This window comes from Triticum dicoccoides, chromosome 7B (assembly GCF_002162155.2).
Source record: "Triticum dicoccoides isolate Atlit2015 ecotype Zavitan chromosome 7B, WEW_v2.0, whole genome shotgun sequence".
In the NCBI taxonomy this organism is placed as follows: domain Eukaryota; kingdom Viridiplantae; phylum Streptophyta; class Magnoliopsida; order Poales; family Poaceae; genus Triticum; species Triticum dicoccoides.
Window position 1 is genome coordinate 587,583,090 of NC_041393.1, and position 7,001 is coordinate 587,590,090.

Here is a 7,001-nt window from a genome sequence, read left to right on the forward strand (position 1 = left end):
TCTTTTATTGTTTGCTTGATTTTGAATTTGAACGCGAATCGGTTTCGAACTATCGCGAGATTAGCAACTATAATCGAGGTGACGTGGCATCACTAGCAGAGGATCACTGTAGCTTAATTACCCGGGCGTCACAATTCTCCTCCACTACAAGAAATCTCGTCCCGAGATTTAAGAGGGGGTATAAGGGGGAAGGTCTGGTTACGAAATCCTAACGAATCTTCTCAGTCTTGGTTGCTCTTCTTGAAGAGGTCGATCCATTACATTGACATCTTCATTTCTCTGCTTCAGGTCATCATGGTGATGTCGTCCTTTGCTTCCTTTGCTTCAGGATCTCCAACGTACTTACGAATAGGTAAGGGGCAGCTTGACTACGACAGAATGCTTGTGAGGGATACAACCTGGGGGTTAACCCATGAATGAGCATAAGATTATCTCTCGAGTTGAACATATAAAATACCTCGAGAGGAAGGTACGAAGGTACAATAAGAGGTTCCAAGCGGATAAATAGTTGCTCGAAGTCTGAACCAGAGTGAGAAAGGGGTTCAGAGTAGCGAGAGTAAGTATGGCGGGTGATACCAGAATAGAGCATTAGGAAGGTGGCTCATGAATTTCATACGAGTCCACGCGCGAGGAATAACTTTGGAAACATGAGGTTGTACAGGAGAGTCAGGTTTCGATCCAGTGGACCTGTGGGTTATGGGCCCACCATGTGGTTGAAAGTAGGAAGGGGGCCGACATTTTGCACGGTCATGATAGTAAGGTGTGTCAAAGGGTAGCCTGTCAGATATGTCGGCAACAACATCGATACCAAGGGCGAGGGACGAAGAGAACCATTTTCCTGCTCGTTGAACAAGGCGGGCCAATAGGCAAAGTTCTCATCCATCGGTGGTTACCGGAATGTTTTCAACAATAGTAACAGGGTCTTGCTGACAGAGTTGTACACCGAGGTGTTTACTTAAGCAGGAGAACATTACTGCTTAGATCATATAGACCACAAGAAAGGTTAAACAAAACAATGGAAAGGAAAAGGTGATCATCAGATCAAATAGAACAATGGAATGGAAAATATGTTTAAACACATATTTCGAGGGTATATCCTTCCCAAGGACAAGCAGATGATATCCATGACAGGATAGTAGGTAGAAAACCATTTTAGGTAAGGGGAGAAAAATTTCATGACATTACCCATACAACGGTGTTTGGATAATTGATAAAGAGAAATTTAGCATTGTGCTTCAAATGTTCTTGGTGATGAACGGAGTACCACAGACATGCTTCAGGTAGCAATGATATGGTGTTTCAATCAAGGGCCCGACTTTGGATACACCAATGATCCATCAGGAGTAACTTATAAAATAAGTCCTACCACTTCCTCCAGGAGGAATGGTTATCCTTGCAAAAGAAATCATTATGATAGGTCCTCCAGCCAGGGGGGAGGTGCTAGGCATGACATCATGTTACCGGGTCATCAAAGGACAAACAACATAACTCCTGGAAAGTTGTCCCAACCATTATATCTGACCGAGATTCAGATCCAATTGGTGTCATGATGCCTCAGACTCAGGATGTCCGAGAAGAAAAGGCGCAACACAAATCATTGAAATGGCATTGCAAGATTCTCGGGAAATGAACTATGGGAGCGGGTTCCTGAAACAATAGTTCATCATTAAAGCAAGTTGAGGATGAGGAGGTGGCTGATGGGCTCGGCGATAATCCATCGAGATTTCCGACAAGATGGATTTCCACAATTATGTGAACAAGGAGATAACATTTGTCAGATCAAATGGTATAATGATGTATGCTCGAGGAAACATACTCAATTAAACATTGGTTGAAAGGTGCACCCGAATATGGGTTGGGTCGCACGATCAATGTTAGAGTGGTGACTTGACGAACAAAAGAATTAGAATGAAACTCGACCATTACTTCAAAGCAATAGGGTTGCTAGAAGTTTTGAATTCACACCTCTTAGTTCAATTGTCGGTATTCCGGTTAGAAATAACACGGGTACCAAGAAAGAATGGTGAGGGTGAGAAGTATCACAATACCAAGAATTCTTAAGAGGTGGAGTAATCCTCATGACCTTCTTGACATAAAAGATGGTAATACTCCCGAGGTAAGGAAGATCAAATGCTGGGTAGCAAGGAACTCAAGGTATTACACCAAGCATGAACAAGCTTGTGTTGGTGGGAAGGCAATAAAGTGGTCGATGATAATACAATTCATCTAGGGCAAGGATGGTATTTCTCATCATGAATTCAATTGATATCCTGGATGAGCTCAGAATGTTGATGATCACGACACCTTTGTCGCGAGAGTTCATGAAGATGTAATCGATCGGTGACGACATCAAGTCAAGTAATGATGAAGTGAAAGGTTATTGGAACCAAGGGTACGACACAAACTCGAAACCAAGCTTGTTGTTCAAGGCGAAATGATATGGCGATGAGGATCGACGTAAGGTTAGTTCATCGTCGAAAATTGGTGCTCCGAGAATAAGGACCAGGTAGCACAGTTAGAATCGTCACGACAATGATATAGCCAAACAGGCTAGGAATGGCGTGATCGGGTACAAACTCGTACTTATGGAAGCTTACTGAAGAGTTGTTGAATCGTAGTGCGGACTCAATTCAGTTGTCGGTGTCCTTGAGGGGTTCTAACAACTGAGAACCCGTTGGAAAAATGGAATCGGCAAGAATATTAGTTGATGAAGAACTCATAAGAAGTTATGTATCCCGTGGTATCCTCGAGATACCAGGGGGTAATACTCGACGACAGATCAAAGTAGAGGTTGGACTGGGGTATTGCTCTATAGAAGACAAGTGCTTAAACTTGCACGAGAAACGGTACCTAAAAGAGAACATGGTCGAAACCATGATTGAAAAAGGCCAGATTCCAGATATAATATGAACTTATACCAAGGGAGTAATTAATTTAAGAGAAGCTTTAACGATAAGATCTACATCGTGTCCATGGGCATGAACACAAAGTTCAAGGTCGACTCCCACTTCTTCAATGCATAACCTTACATTTACCTCCCCTTTTCGAAGTTGTAGTGTTGAAAAGTTATCTGACGAAGCGTCAGCAGGGTATAACCCGCATAAATTTCGAGGTCACACAAATTAAGGAAGGCATAGGTTCAACCCATCGGGGCATCTTAGAATCCTATACCAGAATCTTTTAGAAGTAATTAACTCAAGCTCGAAGGCAGAGCATGGTTGAGAAAGCAGACGATACAATTTACCAAGGCATTATGTATCCGAGAAAAGGCTCACAAGTTTATTGAATATGAAGGGCGTTGTCAGATAAAATCCAACAAAGGATCTGGTGGTCCACAAGGGATCTGACGTGAGCATCGGTACTCAACTAGAGGAAGCAGATTATAGAAGCAACTGACTAACTCAATTGTCAAATGCAAAGGAATTATGATTTCCAAATCAAGGGATCAGAAGCAATGCTCTGATTAGGGGTGGATAAGTTGAATAGCCGTAGGGTACAATCAAAGACAATTGGGTTGGTCGATAACCAATTCCAGTAAAAAGAATGGCAGCTCAGCCGGAAAAGTAGTTTATAAGGATCAATGATGATTGCGTGTATTCGCAAACATATTGAGTCAACAGACTCAAAATGGTAATGACAAGGAATGTCAATATGACTACGAGACTTATGGGATTATCCATAATGCAAGCAAGCAAGAATTTCAAGAGCCAAAGGCCCCAAAGGATTTTCGGAAGATCGAATATTATTTCGAAGACTTTTGTGAAACACATGAACAACTGGGGATGAGCAGATACTCGACAAGTGCGAGGATTTATTCGAAGGGGTATTCATGTGGCAAAGAACTGCAAGGCAATAGGCACAAAAGGATTCTCGGAACATTATAGAGAATTTCGGGGTATCTTGTAATAACAAGATCAATGAGGGATGATCGTAAGAATGGAAAGTGTAAGTAGTTATCCATACGGATTTATCGGTGGTCAGGAATAGCCAAAGTGATGGGCACAAGTCTCGAGAGAACATCAGAGAGTATCTTCGGAATCTTCTGGTGTAGCCGATGATCATCCGGACTAAAGGAGCTCTCTGGGAGAAAGTATTTTCGAGAACCTAAAGTCAGATTTTAGTAAAAATCGTTTAACCCGAGTAGAAGAGAGTTCAGAGTCCCAGAGTATAGACGAGGAATAAAAGATCCTAATACCACCCGATGGCGACGTGGGCCCATGGGCCGCACAGCCATGTCAGTAAAAGTTTTGTAAAGTCTAGACTTGACTTCGGCCAAGGAGTTGGAAGGGGGATTCCTACAGGCAGTCGGCTCTGATACCAACTTGTGACGCCCCCGATTCAATCGTACACTAATCATGCACGCAAATGTGTACGATCAAGATCAGGGACTCACGGGAAGATATCACAACACAACTCTAAAACGTAAATAAGTCATACAAGCATCATAATACAAGCCAGGGGCCTCGAGGGCTCGAATACAAGTGCTCGGTCATAGACGAGTCAGCGGAAGCCACAATATCTGAGTATAGACATAAGTTAAACAAGTTTGCCTTAAGAAGGCTAGCACAAACTGGGATACAGATCGAAAGAGGCGCAGGCCTCCTGCCTGGGATCCTCCTAACTACTCCAGGTCGTCGTCAGCGGGCATCACGTAGTAGTAGGCACCTCCAGTGTAGTAGGAATCATCGTCGACGGTGGCGTCTGGCTCCAGGGCTCCAGCATCTGGTTGCGACAACCAGGAAGAAAGGAAAGGGGAAAAAGGGGGGAGAAAGCAACTGTGAGTACTCATCCAAAGTACTCGCAAGCAAGGAGCTACACTACATATGCATGGGTATATGTGTAAAGAGGCCATATCAGTGGACTGAACTGCAGAATGCCAGAATAAGAGGGTGATAGCTAATCCTGTCGAAGACTACGCTTCTGGCAGCCTCCGTCTTGCAGCATGTAGAAGAGAGTAGATTGAAGTCCTCCAAGTAGCGTCTCCAAGTAGCATATCCAGGTAGCATCTCCAAGCGCATCTCCAGTCGCATCGCATAGCATAATCCTACCCGGCGATCCTCTCCTCGTCGCCCTGCGGAAAAGCAATCACCGGGTTGTCTGTGGAACTTGGAAGGGTGTGTTTTATTAAGTATCCGGTTCTAGTTGTCATAAGGTCAAGGTACAACTCCAAGTCGTCCTGTTACCGAAGATCACGGCTATTCGAATAGATTAACTTCCCTGCAGGGGTGCACCACATAACCCAACACGCTCGATCCCATTTGGCCGGACACACTTTCCTGGGTCATGCCCGGCCTCGGAAGATCAACACGTCGCAGCCCCACCTAGGCACAACAGAGAGGTCAGCACGCCGGTCTAAATCCTATGCGCGCAGGGGTCTGGGCCCATCGCCCATTGCACACCTGCACGTTGCGTACGCGGCCGGTGAGCAGACCTAGCAACCTCCATTACAAAGGAAGTTGCGTTAACGCAGTCCAACCCGGCGCGCGCCACTCAGTCGCTGACGTCAAGAAGGCTTCGGCTGATACCACGATGCCGGGATACCCATAACTACTCCCGCGTAGATGGTTAGTGCGTATAGACCAAATGGCCAGACTCAGATCAAATACCAAGATCTCGTTAAGCGTGTTAAGTATCCGCGAACACCGAACAGGGCCAGGCCCACCTGTCTCCTAGGTGGTCTCAACCTGCCCTGTCGCTCCGCCACCAAGTAACAGCCGGGGGCCGTCGGGAACCCAGGCCCACCTCTTCCGGGATGGAGCCACCTGCCCCTTCAGCCCCCATCTCCGAACAGTATCACAGGTAATGTAACTGTGTAAACTATATCGTATATGCCCGTGATCACCTCCCGAAGTGATCACGGCCCAATAGTATAGCAAGGCAGACCGACAAGAGTGTAGGGCCACTGATGGAACACTAGCATCCTATACTAAGCATTTAGGATTGCGGGTAAGGTATCAATGACTGTAGCAGCAATGACAGGCTATGCATCAGAATAGGATTAACGGAAAGCAGTAACATGCTACACTACTCTAATGCAAGAAGTATAGAGAAGAGTAGGCGATATCTGGTGATCAAAGGGGGGGCTTGCCTGGTTGCTCAGACAAGAAGGAGGGGTCGTCAACTCCGTAGTCCAACTGGGCAGCAGCAGCGTCGGTCTCGTAGTCTACCGAAGAGAAGAGGGGGAAGAAACAATAAATACAGTGCAAACATAAGCAAGACAACACAAGACATGATAAAGAGCGAAGCTAGTTGTGTCCTAACGCAGTATGAGGTGATGCCGGCGAAGGGGGAAAACATCCGGGAAAGTATTCCCGGTGTTCCGGGTTTTCGGGCAGAGGAGCCGGAGGGGGAAAGTTGCGAGTTTGATATGTTAGGGGTGTGTGGCGGACGAACGGGTTGCGTATCCGGAATCGTCTCGTCGTTCTGAGCAACTTTCATGTTGAAAATATTTTAATCCGAGTTACGGATTAAAAGATATGATTTTCTAAAGATTTTATTAATTTCTGGAATTTATTTAATTATTTAATTAATTCGGAAAATGGATTTATGACGTCAGCATGACGTCATGCTGACATCAGCAGTCAACAGGGGTTGACTGGGTCAAACTGACGCGTGGGTCCAATGGGACCCACCTGTCATGCTCTGTTAGGTTAATTAGGATTTAATTAAACTAATTAATGTTTAGTTAGACTAACAGGTTAATTAGATTAATTAAGCAGGATTAATTAACTTAATTAATTTAGTTAATTAATTAATTAACTATATATATATATTTAATTCTTTTTCTTTTTCATTTTTTTAAAACGTTCTGGGGCTAGGGCCCCTTTGTCAGTGGGCCAAAGGCCTGTGCGGGCGTGCGGGCGCCCCCGGTGCGGTTCGGGCGCACCCGCGCGGGGCCGAGCCCGACCGGGAAGGCGAGGCAAGGCGAGGCCATCGGGGAGCAGCGGCGCACCAGAGGCCGGTGAGGTAGAGGGGAGGGCCGGCCAGCTACGGCGAGCGGC